Source organism: Falco rusticolus, chromosome 3 (assembly GCF_015220075.1).
Source record: "Falco rusticolus isolate bFalRus1 chromosome 3, bFalRus1.pri, whole genome shotgun sequence".
In the NCBI taxonomy this organism is placed as follows: Eukaryota; Metazoa; Chordata; class Aves; order Falconiformes; family Falconidae; genus Falco; species Falco rusticolus.
Window position 1 is genome coordinate 64,742,773 of NC_051189.1, and position 15,255 is coordinate 64,758,027.

Genomic DNA, 15,255 nt, shown 5'->3' on the forward strand with positions numbered 1-15,255 from the left:
GAGCGAACAAAAGTAACTGTCTTCAAACACTGACTGTGAACAGTATTATACAATTGCTCATTTTGAAAGATTTTTTTTTCTTTTTTTTAAATGGCTCCACAATACTTTTCTTATTTAAGATTCACTCAAACTTTGAGAAATATAGTAGAGAGAACAGTATCACTCAAGGAGTATCTCCAAGCACTGCAAGAGAAAGCTTTGTTGTCATGCATGTGTGCACAATACACACACACAAAAAGCATTTAGGACAAAAAAAAAATAAATTTCATTCAAAGATTGAAAATTTTACTGTCATTACCTTAGATTTTTTGGGGGTTAAAGGAAGTTACATTTTTCTCTCAGTTCTGAAGTAGGAAAGCATCTGAACACAGGCAACCCACAGAGGGATCATAATATTACCTGAACTTTCTCTAATTGAAAGTATTTCCCTGTTATTCTGAGCTCTCTTGCAGAGGTTGTAGCAGTAACAAGACACAGTAGATGGAGGGGGGTGGGGGGAAGAAAAAGAAAAGAAAACAAAACCCAAACCCAGAAATAGCAGTATTTTCTCAGTGGTACCAAGAAAGCACTATACTTTTCATATTCTTCCTTCTCATCTCAGTTCTACACATAACTCAGTGTTTCCACTAGCTCTGATCTCACCTCCTGGCCAACAGGAAATGCAAGTTGCTGAGACCATTTATTTTTCACATTAAAAACCATATTAACTGCATTAACCAGAGACATCAGAGTGAGGAGAGAGAGGTGGGAGGGGGAAATGAACACTTCCAACATCTTTGAATGTGTTACAGCTAAAGAAACCTTGAAGTATTTTATTCTCTGCCCTTACACCCTTCTGCCTCTTGATCTGTTATCTCACTGGCAGCCTCTTTGAGTCATCACTCTTAGTAGTTTCCTATTGTAATACCTTTCTCTCATTAGGCAGCAGACTGTTTTCCTCTTTGTCAAACTAAGGGTACAACTGAAATCTGTTCAGTCTTTCTTAAAATAAGCTTATTCAGCAACACAACATGGACTTTAACTGTCTAGGGAAATTTCCAGCCTTAGCATTTTTCAAGTAAATATAATTAAAACAATTAAAACATTTTCCCGTCTCTTTGAGAAATATTTTTCTTTTTTAAAACAAGAGTTCAGTCTCACTGCACAGTGTGTTCTTTGCCTTTGACATTTAGTAGCATGAATGATTGATAACTTAGCATTACTTAAGGTAGAGGATTAATCTCTGTAGATTGAGGAGTAGGAAGAAAGAGACATTCAAATTCTGTGTCTTTATACCTGCACTGCTGTAAATTAGAAATGTCAAAAATGTAATTCATCAATTTATATGCATTGAAAGAGTTTTTCTTTAAAAATACTACCAGAAGGGAAAAGAACTCATTAGGCTCAAACCATGTCCAAATATATAATTTGTATTTAAAATATCTGCAACATTCGTCATCATTGTTGAAATAATGCCCTGTCATTTAGAGAAGAAATTAGATAGAATATGGGAATAACCATTAGTATCCCATGTAGAATGCAGGAAATACAGAACACATAAACCAAAACTTCCATCACAAATTTTAAACAATTCTACACTAAAAGAAATATTTAAAAAAAAAAAAAAAAGTACATTTAACAGTATCAGGAAACTGCTTGAAAAATTTTGCTTGCATTTGAAAGGCCTGAAATGGAGACACCTCTGTAGTCTATGCCTATGTCTCAAAACTGCTTAGGCAAAACAACCACCACCAAAGAGTTTTTACTTTTATTATCACCAAGAGGTAATAACAGTCATAACATGCTATATGCCAGGCACAATCTACTAGCATAGCTAATGGTTGCCAAGCACAAGAGTTGACAAGCAGCACATCAAACTCTGACCTGTGCCAAGCTTTCTTTGATACGGTTACATTTTTATTAAAATTTATTTTCTGCTTTCAGGTGCTCCACCAGCTCCAGAGAAGGCCCATGACCGGCCTAACAGACTTCATCTCTCCTCCATCCACATCCAGTTATTGAGGGATTTCTTCATAAGCAGGATCCCTATTTTGTTCCTTTTTCCCTCTTAGCTCTTGTAACACACTCAAGAATCAATCAAAGTGAGTCCCTGAATATATACTTCCTGAATATCTCTTCACATAAATAAAATCAATCTTTGAATTGAAAGGACAATGAAACTTTCACCTAAACCACAATTCAAAGTCTAGTCTGTTCTTTATACAAAACTAAGACAACAGATGAATTATTATGTTATTCTGCAAAAAATTATTATCTAAATTTTATCTTCTGCACGGTATAGCACTGTTGAAACAATCAAATTAAATTACTTTTAAATTAAAATATAATAGAATATATATAATAGAATATATGGAGACCAAATGAAATGAAGAAATTCAATTTTGTGGTTACGACTTTGAAAATACACCATAGCTAGAAACCAAACACTTGCACATATTAGAATGAAAAGCAATCAAAGAAAAAGTGAATGTACTTACGTTCTTTGCATGCATTACTCCATATATTAATATATTCCACACAAAGTGAACATTTTCACACACACAAAAGCTTGTCATCTAGTTATATAAAATGCTGCCTAATAACATCTTTGTAGATGAAAATGTGCTTGCTAAATGAGCTATTGTTTAAAATAAAAATCAAAAAGAACTTTTTTATATCCTTTGAAAGGATGTCTCATTGTTTCAAAGCAATCTCTGAGAATAGGAATAGTGACTCATAAAGCATTTGCAGTGACTCAAGAGTACCTTGATGCCTCACCTCATTTTCTTAACTATAAATCTATTTGGGAAGTCTTGCCATAACATTTGCTGTGATCCACTAAGTTAAGATCATACTGTATTATCCCTTTTGAGAACATGAATGCATGTTTGGTTACTGCAGGTAATGTGCTTTCATTCACAAATATGTAATTGAATATAACTAGAACATAACAATCTTTTTTTTATACAAATGCAAAAACTGTGGTAAAAATCATAATTAATGCTGAAAAGTCAAGAGCCAGTAAATGCCAGAATTATAGTCTACCTTTTAGTGCTTTATGCTTTATGGTGCACGTTTAGCTTCAACAGTTTAATACTATCACCAATGTACTGCCCCTAATTAATTCAGTTCCTGAGATGGATGGTATTCACTGACTATGGAGATATTCAGTATTGAGGTTTTGAGGTTTTCTTACTGTGTTGTTTTTTTGGGTTTTGGTTTTTTTGTTTTTTTTTTTTTTTTTTTTTTTATCATTCACTGTGTGGATCCATGCATTATTTACTTCACATTATTCAAACTCTGTACTGAATACAGAGTTATTAATTTTGTCATGGGGTTTTCTGTGGTTCGCCTATCGCTGCATTTATCACAATTCCCATCTGAGACAAAAATTACTTGTGATCATTATTAGCCCTATTTAATGTATGAGGAGCTGACATAGTGAAATTAATGCTAAAATTGTTGAACATGTCTATGCATTTGAGCCATCTGATGTTTTTAAAGTTCTCAATAACATAAAAGACTTTTCATGTTCATAGCACAGTTCCTAAAATAGTTTAATTATTCATGCATCCCAGGCCCCAAGTTACATAAACAGACGTGTGGAAGACATCAGTGCCTTGCTGCAGGCACTTTGTTTATGTAATTTTCCTAGTGCCACACAGTAAATATGCAGCCACAGAATCCAGGCAGTGATCAACCACCGTGGCCAGACGAGTTTCTTAAATTCATTACATGACGTTTCTGAACAGACTGAACAACACTCTTCTGGCAATGACCTTACCCACTTTAAGCTCTGGCTCATTTTCAGAGCATCACTCCGGTGGGTTGCCCCTGGCTGGGTGCCAGCTGCCCCCCAAAGCCGCTTTGTCACTGCCCTCAGCTGGGCAGGGGAGGGAAATATGACAAAAGGCTCCTGGGCTGAGATAAAGACAGGGAGATCACTCCGCAACTACTGTCACAGGCAAAACAGACTCAACTCAAGAAGTTAAATTTATTGCCAATCAAAATCAGAGCAGGCTAATAAGAAATAAAACCAAATCTTAAAACAACTTCCCCCCCATCCCTCCCTTCTCCCCGGGCTCACCTTCACTCCTGATTTCCTCTACCTCCTACCCTCACCCCCGGCACACAGCAGGACAGGGAACAGGGGCTGCAGTCAGTCCATTACACACTGTCTCTGTCTCTCCTTCCTCCGCAGACACTCTGTCCCTGCTCCAGCATGGGTCCTTCCCACAGGAGACAGTCCTCCATGAACTGCTCCAGCATGAGACCCTTCCACAGGTTGCAGTCTTTTGGGAACAGCTGACTCCAGCATATGTCCCCCGTGGGGTCACAGGCCGGGCCAGCAAACCTGCCCCAGCCTGGGCTCCTTTCCACAGATCCACAGGCCCTGCCAAGACCCTGTTCCAGCTTGGGCTTCCCGTGGGGTCACAGCCTCCTTTGGGCATCCGCCTGCTCCCACGTGGGGTCCTCCACGGGCTGAGGGGCACAGCCTGCCTCACCACGGGCTTCACCACAGGCTGCAGGGGAATCTCTGCTCCGGCGCCTGGAGCCCCCCTGCCCCTCCTGCACTGACCTGGGGGGCTGCAGGGATGTTGCTCTCACATAGTCTCACTCCTCTCTCCCAGCTGCTGTTCCACAGGAGGTTTTTTCTCCCATTCTTTAATATGTCATCCCAGAGGCACTACCACTGTGGCTGATGGGCTCATCGTGGTAGTTCAACGTTGGAGCTGGCTGGCACTGGCTTTATCAAACATAGGGGAGGCTTCTAGCAACTTCTCACAGAAGCCACCCGGGCAGTTCCCCCTGCTACCAAAATCTTGCCGCACAAACCTGATAGAATTACTTATTCAACCACAGTATGAGATGCAAGTTCAAACGTGAACAAGTAATGTGACAGACCTCTGCTTTAAATGTCTGGTTTTGGTGTATATGAAGCTGGACAGCTGGGGAAAAAGAAAAGGAAGGCCACAAGAAAGCCCATAGTCCGCTGTACTGCCCACGGTGGATTGTTTTTTTCAGTGTCTGATGTCATTGGGGCACTAATGCACAATACACATTGGTGTGGACTAGCAAAGTCTTATTTCTTCCACTTGCATTCACTGCCCATCAGCTCACATAGGTTCTCTAACTTCTACTCAGATTTTCATCTGGGGTGGTGACTTCTGCTGGTTCACTGAGCACTGTACAAAACATTCTTCATTGCTCCTTTATTTTGCTAGAAGGAACCATACCATCAATCATGACCAAATTTTTAAATTGTGGCAGCCACAAATTCAATAGCACAATGTTATTGAAAATATAAGAACATAATTAACCTAAAGAGCTTACCATATCTACAGCTAGCCTGATGTGAGGAATCGGGAATCCTATCTATAGGTTGGACATTTTTAGCATCTGCACATCTGATTATTATACAATCGAATTTTCATAGAACCAGTTATAAGTGGAATATTATCATAATCAGATTCAATCAAGTCACTCTTAGTCAGAAAAGAGACTATAATACAAGTGCACATCTAAGCCAACGTTATCACAGATAGTTTGAAGACTTTATGTTCCATTGAATCAGGTAAGTTAGAAAACTCCTATAAAGTAAAACTGATTTCAATATTACCACCTATGCATCTCAACAAATAGGATATTAAATATCTGAGCTTTCTTCAACAATTTTGTAACATTATAGACTGAACAAACACTGTATTCAGACACTGGTAAGGACAATATAAATTGGTAAATAGTAAGATAGCAGATATACTATAAAGAAAAGATACCTGAAACTGCATTTAAGAGAAATGGCCCTTAGTTCTTTGGTAAAATATCTGACTCCAGAAATTTGCCATGAAAAACTATAATTTATTTCCATACATACACATACAAACTACAAAATCATTCTTTACTGTTTTCCACTTGAACCACAGGAAATGCTTTAGTTTTAATATAAAAATAATACAATAACAATTCAATAAATAAAAATATAATTTATCTTGCGCACTTAGATTTTAGCACAGCCCCTTTCAGCTCTCTGATGAGAGCATCTTGTGCAGAAAATATTTTTTAAAGCCCTAAGTCTGTGAGTTTGAGATGCCAAATCTGCCTCTCTACCAATAGTAGATCTTGTTTAATCTTTTCTGGAATGATTTTGAAAAAATGATAGACAGATAGAATCTAAAAAGAACAGGATTTGACAAACTGGAAGAAGAAAATTTCTTGTACTGCTGGAATAGTAACACAGGTTAGTCGAGGTGGGCATGGAATGGTTTAATGATTTGATAAAATGGCTTTAATTTTTTTATGAAGTTAAATAAACATTTGCTAGAGATAGCTGGTTGTGCTTGATCCTGCCTTGGAAAGCTAGGAAATACAGTATTTTCTTGTCCACACTCAAGCAGTTCTGTGATGGAAAGGGATCTGAAGGCCTTTTTCAGGAAAGACAAAGTCCAACTCCAGCAAATACTTTGAATCAACCTACCAAAGTAATTAATAAATACAGAACACTTAATATGTTTAAGGCATTTTAATATTCGTTTACTATTTGTCTTTTGTAGCCAGACTAAATAGAATCTTGATTTCCTATGTTCACTAAGCCAGTATAACCTGAAAGTCGATCTACTGCAGAATATGAAGTTCAGTTCAACCTGCTCAGTAGGGATGAACTAGTAAATGGGGCTAATGCACTTTGAAGATACAGGAACAATAATGTAAGAGTAGAGTGCTAGGCTTCTTGATTCAAACATAGACTTGATGTGATTTGAACCCGTTTGTACGATGGGCGATGACTGTGTGGAAATCAAAGGTCAGATGTGTGGCATCAGTATTTAAATGTATTCTTCTGGTTCATAGTAAAACTTCAAATTAGTGTTTGAAAAGTACAGCACATGATATATACTGCACCTAAGAGAAGATATGAAGACAATAAGATATAAAAGGCCAAAAGCTCATTAGCTACTTTTAATAAGTAGGTCATGATTTATTTCAGTATTTACAGAAGAGAGATTGACGCCCAGAACAAACTGTTTCATTAAAAAAGAGAGTTTGAAATGCTAAGTTTTATTTATATACTTGTCCATCTTACATATCAAAACTGAAATATTAAAACCCTAACAAAGTAATACTTAGGTAATAATATACTGTTGCATGCACAAGAAAAAAGCATCAAGCACAAACATGAAAAAACAGCAATTTGTGCTGACAACTATTTAATTTGCCTCAAAAACTGTAACAGCTGGAAACCCGCAAGAGTCATCACAACACAGCAATGCCACAGTCACGTCACCTAAGCTGACTAGGGGAAACTACAATATCCAAGTCATTACACACAGATAAGAGAGGAGAGGATGATGAAAACACTGTTCCTCAGATCACACTGACTAAAGAATGGAAGAATTTGTATCCAAGCCAGCAGGTTCATGCTGAAAGCAGCAGTGGCAAAGCCTCCAAGGGAACATTCTCAGAAGTCAAAATTAAAAGTGCACTTCTGAGAAGTGTAGCTTTATCCCTGAGATGTTTCTATTGGCAACATCAGCCAGCACCTAGCTAAAACAGCAGCACCACCAGTCTGAAGTGAAAGCTGCTAGCAGCCAGGCTGGGAGAAAACCAGCCAAATATAATATGAGACTGAAAAACAAAAGAACAAAACAATCTATCTGACTAATTAAATAACTGTAAAATACATGGAGAGCTATTCAATACTTGCATATTTTTAAAAAGAGCTTAAAAATGTTTTAGAAAGCTTAGTTTCATTCAAGGGGAGGATATTGAGGTAGGTCCCAATTTACTGCTGACATGAAGTGATGCATCAATGCCTGCTTGTTTCATTTGTGAAATGAAATGGCTAGAAGATGCTACACCCACAGAACTCCATACAGGCTATGGGCTGCTGTGTTAAGCTGAATGCCTTACAGCCTCTGAGAGCAGCCCTGACAAGCAGGCAGCTGGCAGCACAGAGCCACAGCTGTCTTCAGGGAAAAGGGGATGCAGGGGCACACCAAGTCCTAGCGCTGACACAGGGAGGATGTGTACTGAGCATACTGAATCTGAAGGCTGGGCTCCTGACTTCTAAGAACCGAAGGGACTTCAGCATGGCCCCAAGCGTGCAGGGTTCCCAATCCTGTAACAGCTTTCTGAACAGGCATTGAAACTGTGTACCATGTGTAAGAAAAGTTTAGAGCTTCAAACACAAAAGTATCACGCTGAGCAGAGAGCTGAGTAACAGGCATGCCTGAAAAGAGATGCTACGAATCAAAGTAAATCAAGATGTTGATGATTTACTCTGGTCTGGAGAGCAACTTCTCCCTCAAATTAGGGTCCATATTTTTCACCTGGAAGGGTAGCTATATAAAGGCCTTTCACCCTCTCCATTTATTTATACGTATATATATTTTTTATATAGTCTTTAAATATAAATTGCTTTTCAGCACTGCTGCCTTTATTTTATCCAAGAACTCAGCAGCTGAAAAAACTGTTGCGTATCTGTTTTCAACTTCATATGTTGTTTTTTTTTTTTAAAAGCCTCTAAAATACTTGAAGCAACTCCTTAATGTGCTTCTTATTAAAAGCAAAGTCTCTTTCAAGATACACTAGCTGAATTCAACTGTGAAATTCTGAACTGTCATCATTTCTCATGTTCTGAATCCATTTGAACACAACTTCCAACCATTCAGTTCTGTACTGTGTACTTACAGGGCTGTTAATGACTCTCACTGATTGTAATTTTTGCTACACAAACTCCAAAATAAATGAAAATTTGTACTTATATTTAACAGAATTCTTTCCTACTAAACCAAATATTTTTGTTTTTACATCAGTGCCCTGTGGTAAATGGAGCTGGAATTTAGCGTCACCCCAAATACCTCAAAAGACATGCAACATCCATTTAATACAGTGTGGTTTAAGATCATCTCTGTTAATTCTATATTTTATTATCTTGTCTTTCTTGCAGAGACCCAGTTAATAGATATAGAAATTATCTTATTGAGATGGGGTAATTTGCATCTAGGAAGGTATATCTAGTGATTTTCACAGCAGGCTGCAGGCTAAGATGCTTATGTCTTTCTTAATAAAACCCTGGCAGTTTTGCTTTGGGAATTATGAAAATATATAGGATATATCTGCAACACATCTACTGGCAAAAAACAATAGCAGACCCTTTGACCACAGCAGAATTGATACTTGTGAAGACAGCTTACTGCACACACATGGGCAGGATACTGGATGAGGACATGGAGATGGGAAAACTTTACAAGACATACAGAAGTTGCTCTCTTATTTAGTTTATCATTAGTTATACTCCTGGATCACTGCTGAGTCAAAGCATGACTGGAACAAAGCATGAATAGGAACATACTGAATGAACAGGAATGTAAAAATTAGCTTTTACATTGTAGTACATCCTCCCATGGTTTTCTCTCTCCATACCAATGCCTCAAAATGATATGTTCCTGACCTTTTCTTTCCTTCCCTGTTTTCTACAGAGACGAAATGTTCTTTCAGATGGAAATTACTGTATGGTCTATTCTCAGCTGAGTTTACTAGTGACCAATACCTATTTGAAAAGAAAGTAGGAGTCCACACCTAGAGGAACTATTTTCAAATAGAACCTTTCATATGTTAATTTTGGAAGAGGCATTGTAAGCTTCATAGGCTTTTCATTGGTACCTCATCTCTAGTACAATTCTTTCTAAGGGTCAAAACCATACATTTTCTAAAGGCAATTAGTGCCTAAACAACATGGCAAACTGAACATTCAAATTGACCTGGTACGTATGAAATGCCACTATTAGAATCAGAATAGTTTATGTTGGAAAAGACCTTTAAGATCCTCAAGTCCAACCATTAAGCCATTTCTGCCAAGTCCACCACTAAACCATGTCCCTAAGCACTGCACCTCTGTGTTTTTTAAACACCTCCAGGGATGGTGATTCCACTACCTCTTTGGGCAGCCTGTTCTAATGCTTGATCACCCTTTCAGTAAATATTTTTTTCCTAATATCCAATCTAAACCTCCCCTTGTGCAACTTCAGGCTTTTTCCTTTTGTCCTGTCACTCTCTCTGGGAGAAAACACCTACCCCCACCTGCCTACAGCCTCCTTTAAGGTAGCTAACTGATTTAATAGTATTGAGGATGCATTTGTGCATACAGTAGGACAACTTCTGTATTTTGCCTTCTGCTAGAGAATATTATCTGTTGCAATAAGACAGTGTTTATAGTTATGTCTAATATTCCCAGGTGCATTCCTAATATCTTTTAAGAAAATAAGTTTTGTTCTCTCAGTTCATATCTAGTGGACATTGGGCTGCATCAATCTTATCCAAGTGAAACCTGCAGTCCTAAATTAAATGTAGTTTTTTTGAGCTCACCCAAATCTCTAGTGAACTGTAGTTCTTCCCAGAAATGTACTACACATAAATCACCATAATTCATTGGGAAAAAATAAATTGTTATTGAAAGAGATGTTCTAAATGAATGGTGAATCTGAACTTCTGTTAACCTCTAGAATAAATGGACAGTCACCTCAATGTTCATGTTATTGCCAATATAATAGGGGATACTGCCTTTAAAAGTACATAAATGACATTTTATAGTCTAGTCAAAGCAAATAGTCCACTTGTCTATTTGTCTATAATCTGTTAAAACCAAACAGGTTTGGTTTTGTACATAATTCTTATTTGTCCTCCATCAAAAATATTTTACCATATAATTTCTGAATGACCTAAGAGCTTTGAAATTATTTTATTAACATGGTTTTATTTATTTAACAGAGCTTTGAGGCTGGACTAATTTCCAGATCACACGCATTCCCAAGAGAGCAGATAACCCAAACTTGGAAATTTTGTCCACAAAGATAAAACACTAGAACCCACTGTATCCATTTAATACAAAGAAATATGTATATTGTGGCTACTTCTGGATCCAACTGCAAATAGACAAAAGCAATGGTTCTTTATTAGACTTCGTAAGGAATTTTTAAAAATATGAAATACAGCTATTAAAACCCCAAAAGACCCTTGTATACATCATTAAAGGCAATTGATAGCAGAACACTGATATACAAAAATGATAAAGTGCTGTTTGCCTGACAAGGTGTCTTCAGTCTTTCTTGTCATTTTGATTTCCCCATGTGCACCTAGCTCATGTGATGAGGGAATGAGACAGGCTGTGATTACACGTAGGAATGTGAGACTGACTCTAAAGCTTAAGGGCAGAGTCCCTTCAGGCCTTCTCTTTACAGCCTTCACAGTTCACTGCTGCATGTATTTCTGTCCAGCTGGCCACAAAGAGTCTTCCCACCTGGTTAGACACCTCCGGGTGATGCATATCTGAATTTATATGGCAAGAGAAAGTCTGAATCTCTACAAAGGCACAAGCTGGTGTTCCTGGCTGCTGCATTGCTGGAAACACACACCCCTTCAGTCCTCATGGGACTGACCTAGTTTTCTCTCTGCTGGAAGTGACCTTGGTCATTGCCAGTTTTTTGACTGTTGGCAGAAAGCTCTAATCAAGTCAGTAGGCTTCTAATGCAGAATTTTAGCTTAAGAATCTTACTGCTGACACAACATGTGCTGATCTAGATTATGAAAATGGTCTGTATAAAAATATTGCATTGCACTACATATCGCATTAGGGATATAAGGTGTATATTGGAATTTTTAAGTTAATAGCTTCAGGAGTTAAAATTGTAAGAGTTTAAATGTAAAAGTTTTACACACAAGCTTAGTGTATCATTTTAGTGTGCTATCCAAACACCTTTTGCAGCAAGCTCCTACACAACAGCTCAGACCTTGCAACTTTTGCCAATACAGTTGTTGTATTATATATATACAATACAGAGTGGAATAAGACAATTATGTGTACTGTTCAATACAAGAGGCACAAGAGTGAGGTAAGAGGATTCCTTCCCTTCCCTCTTCTTTGGCCATAGATAAGATAGGTGATACTTTCAACTGTATTTTGACAAGAAATCTGGACATAACTGATTAAATTAGAGCAAAAATTCACTCTAATCGGGAAGGAAAGTAACTTACAACAAGGAAGAACAGGTAAAGGAAAATCAGAGTTGCTGACTGGAGAGGAGATAACTCCTGTGATGGCCTCAGCTGAGTGTCATTATTAGCACATTCAAATAGTAACATTTGTGCCCCTTTTCTCATATACATAGAGTGGTGTGATATTCTCTGCTTTACTGTAAGGGTATTTAAGCCATCCCCTTTTGAAAGAGACTGATCAAGAATTGTCAAGACACCCACATTGGTTCTCATTTTTCTCGCACCTTCTGTAACCCAGAATGTCTGCACATAGTGCATAGATTCCTGATTTTTTCACTGTCACAAATAATACTCCAGCTGTAGAAATGTAAATAATGATACATGGTATCAATACATATCTCTATGAGCATGTCTATATATATATTTATAAATAAAATTATATATGATACCAGATATCTAATTATTTAAAACACTAAGGGATACAGTAAGACCAGTGGATAATGAAGTTGGTCTTTGGCAGATGTTTGTGTCTAGATGAAGAGAGATCTCTGGTCCATCTTCACTATGTGAAAAAGCTCATTTAGTTTCAGTGAAGTTAGTGGGAAAGCCTTCATTGTGACAGTATAGCTAAGAACATGCCACTGCAGATGCACTTTCAAAAAAGTTCACTTGGCACAAACACCTTCTCTGAAAATGTGTGTGGGTCCAGAAAAAATATAAATCAGATGGCAGGCTTCACAGAATGCACAACTGAATAAAATCTATCTCATATGCACTCGATTTGCCACTGATAGCCACCTCTGAACCAAAAAATAAAAGAAACATCTGATTTCACCAGAATGCTGGAGAACATTTGCAGAACTGTGTCATATAGTACTTCCCAGAAGAACTGTACTGGCCATCAGTGTGAAATTCTTTCTGTACTTTGGGCAAACACCATACTACTATGGATGAAAATTATAACTAGTGTTGGATAATTTTGTGTGAGAAATGATTGATTGATGTGTGGAACTGGCTGAGACCATCTATGATGCTGCCATCAGTTGTACACAAACTGGATTTTAATAATATGCATGTAACACATTTTTGAACAGAACAACAGTCCCTGTAAATTTCATATATTGTATGATTGACATACATTTTTTATCCAACAGAGTAATTCAATTTCATCACTGTAGCTGACTAACATTTTGACTGACAAATATTGCCAGATGATAAATAATCTTTCTGAAAAGGACAAAGTGGAAAACATGGATTGCCTGGGCTGTAAAGTAAACCAAATTTAAGGGAGTGGAAGTAGATGCTTTTAATTGCTATGACTACATCTATTCCAAACAACTTCAGTTTGGTGGGGTTTTTTGCATATTTTCATAGGATGTCATAGTCAGTGTGGTGATTATGAGTGCTGCTACACTTATCTCCCAGTAACTCTGACGATTTCATGAAATAATACCAAAAATTTAATAATCAGAACATTGACTGTATTATATATGACAAAGGATCTGCTAGCATGTATGAGGGTTTATACAGAGAAATTCCATTTGGTGAGAGATATTGAGAGATTCTTTCAGAAGGAGATTAAAAGCTCAGAAATCCAAAGAAAACATAAACAGGGCAACTAAAAATAGCAACAGGGACACTGCTTGCCGCCAAAACAAACAAACAAACAAACAAACAAACAAACAAACAAACAAACAAAAAAGGAATTTTGCTACAGTAAAAGGAAATTCCTCGCAGGTGGATTGCCTAGTACATTCTTAATATCTTTAGTATGAATTATTTTTAAAGCTACAATAAGTAAAATTATGCATAAGAAAGATAGCGTTTTTTTTGTATTCAGATTTTTGTATATTTTTTTAGTATCATTCAGAACTTAGTGATACTGAATATAATCAATTATGATCTAAGAATTCCAGTAGATAGCAATTTTTTATTATTATTTTAAAAAACATTTTCAGGTTTTCCTGTGTAGTTCCAATTCAAAGTAAATAATAATAAGAAAAAGTAAACACTAAAACTTTTAAGACAAAACATGGTCCTGAGAGCCCTATAAATGAATGAATCTGAATTAAATCAAAAATCTTACTAAGGGGATAACAGCAACCTGGGATACTCCTGACTTAATAATGTTCTAAAAAACATTTTTTAGTCTCCTATCTAGCTTTGGACAGAAAACTATTTACTCTTCAAAAAGGTTTTCTTGTTTCTCAACCATTAATATAATTTTTATTTTAATTCTTCAGGATTTAATTGGTTTTATTTCTAGTGAACCTAGAAATAAATTCCATTTCCATTTGTAGAATTGATAGCAACTGCTATCTCTTTCTCTTATTAGTAAATATGTAGGATTTTTATTAACAATGAGAATGTTTAGTCACTGGAACAGCTGCCAAGGGCGGTGACAGATTCCTCATCTCATCCAACAAAATTTTTAAGACATAAAATACTAAAGGCACAGTCCAATTTGTAGATGAAAATTAAAGGTCTGCAGTCACAAGAGGTTATACCATCATGACCTCATGTTTCTTCTTTGCCCTAAAGCTTACAAAAAAGGATCAAAGTTGCTGTAGTTCCATAAAATAATTCAAGGGCTTGATTCTTATGGCTCCATTCTTGTGACTCACATGAAATAGATTCACTCAAGCAATGTAAAATTGGAGAAAAATTACTATTTAGTCCTCCCCTCCCCCATTTTTTCTATTTAAGTCACAAACATAATGCAGCAGATTAACACTTAAAAAGAAGAGCCTAGAAACATTTAAGAAAGATGAAGCCTATCTATATTCATACATTATACACACCATACTCTGTTTTCAAATGAGAAGTCTTCATATGGAAGCTATGAAAAAATGTATAGTCATGTCAATGGAGTTGATATAGTTTTCCCAAGCTCATATGATCATAAGAAAATGTATGTTTCTTAACCTGAAACATGACTTTCACATGCTTTCTTTACTTTGTGATAGTTCTTGTTCATGGAAGTACTTTGTCAGACTTAACTGCTGGAGAGTTTACCTCTTTTTCAGCTGACCTCTTACAGCACGATTTGGACTCTCTGATATGGTCTGAATAATCTAAAGGATCCTCAGATGAGGAAAAAAAAAGAATTCATGGCTTATAATTGAAAAAATATGTAGATATTTTTTTATACTCTAGATGTTTTAGCATCACTTACATGTACATGTAAGTGATAATCACCTTCATAATCTGAAGAACCGGAATTATGCTTTGTCTTTCATCCACTGGAGTACCAGCATGAGCTATACTGAATTTTTCTGTGGATAATGC

General features: G+C 36.8%; 1 long non-coding RNA gene across 1 annotated transcript; it reads right to left on the reverse strand.

Moving 5' to 3' along the window:
* Nucleotides 1-3,995: 3,995 nt before the first annotated feature.
* LOC119144270 lies at nt 3,996-15,009 on the reverse strand. Its single transcript, XR_005103036.1, has 3 exons — nt 14,999-15,009; nt 9,428-9,432; nt 3,996-4,088 (listed from the first exon to the last, which is right to left on the reverse strand). It is a non-coding gene; the product is annotated as an uncharacterized LOC119144270 (long non-coding RNA).
* Between the last annotated feature and the right edge of the window lie 246 nt (nt 15,010-15,255).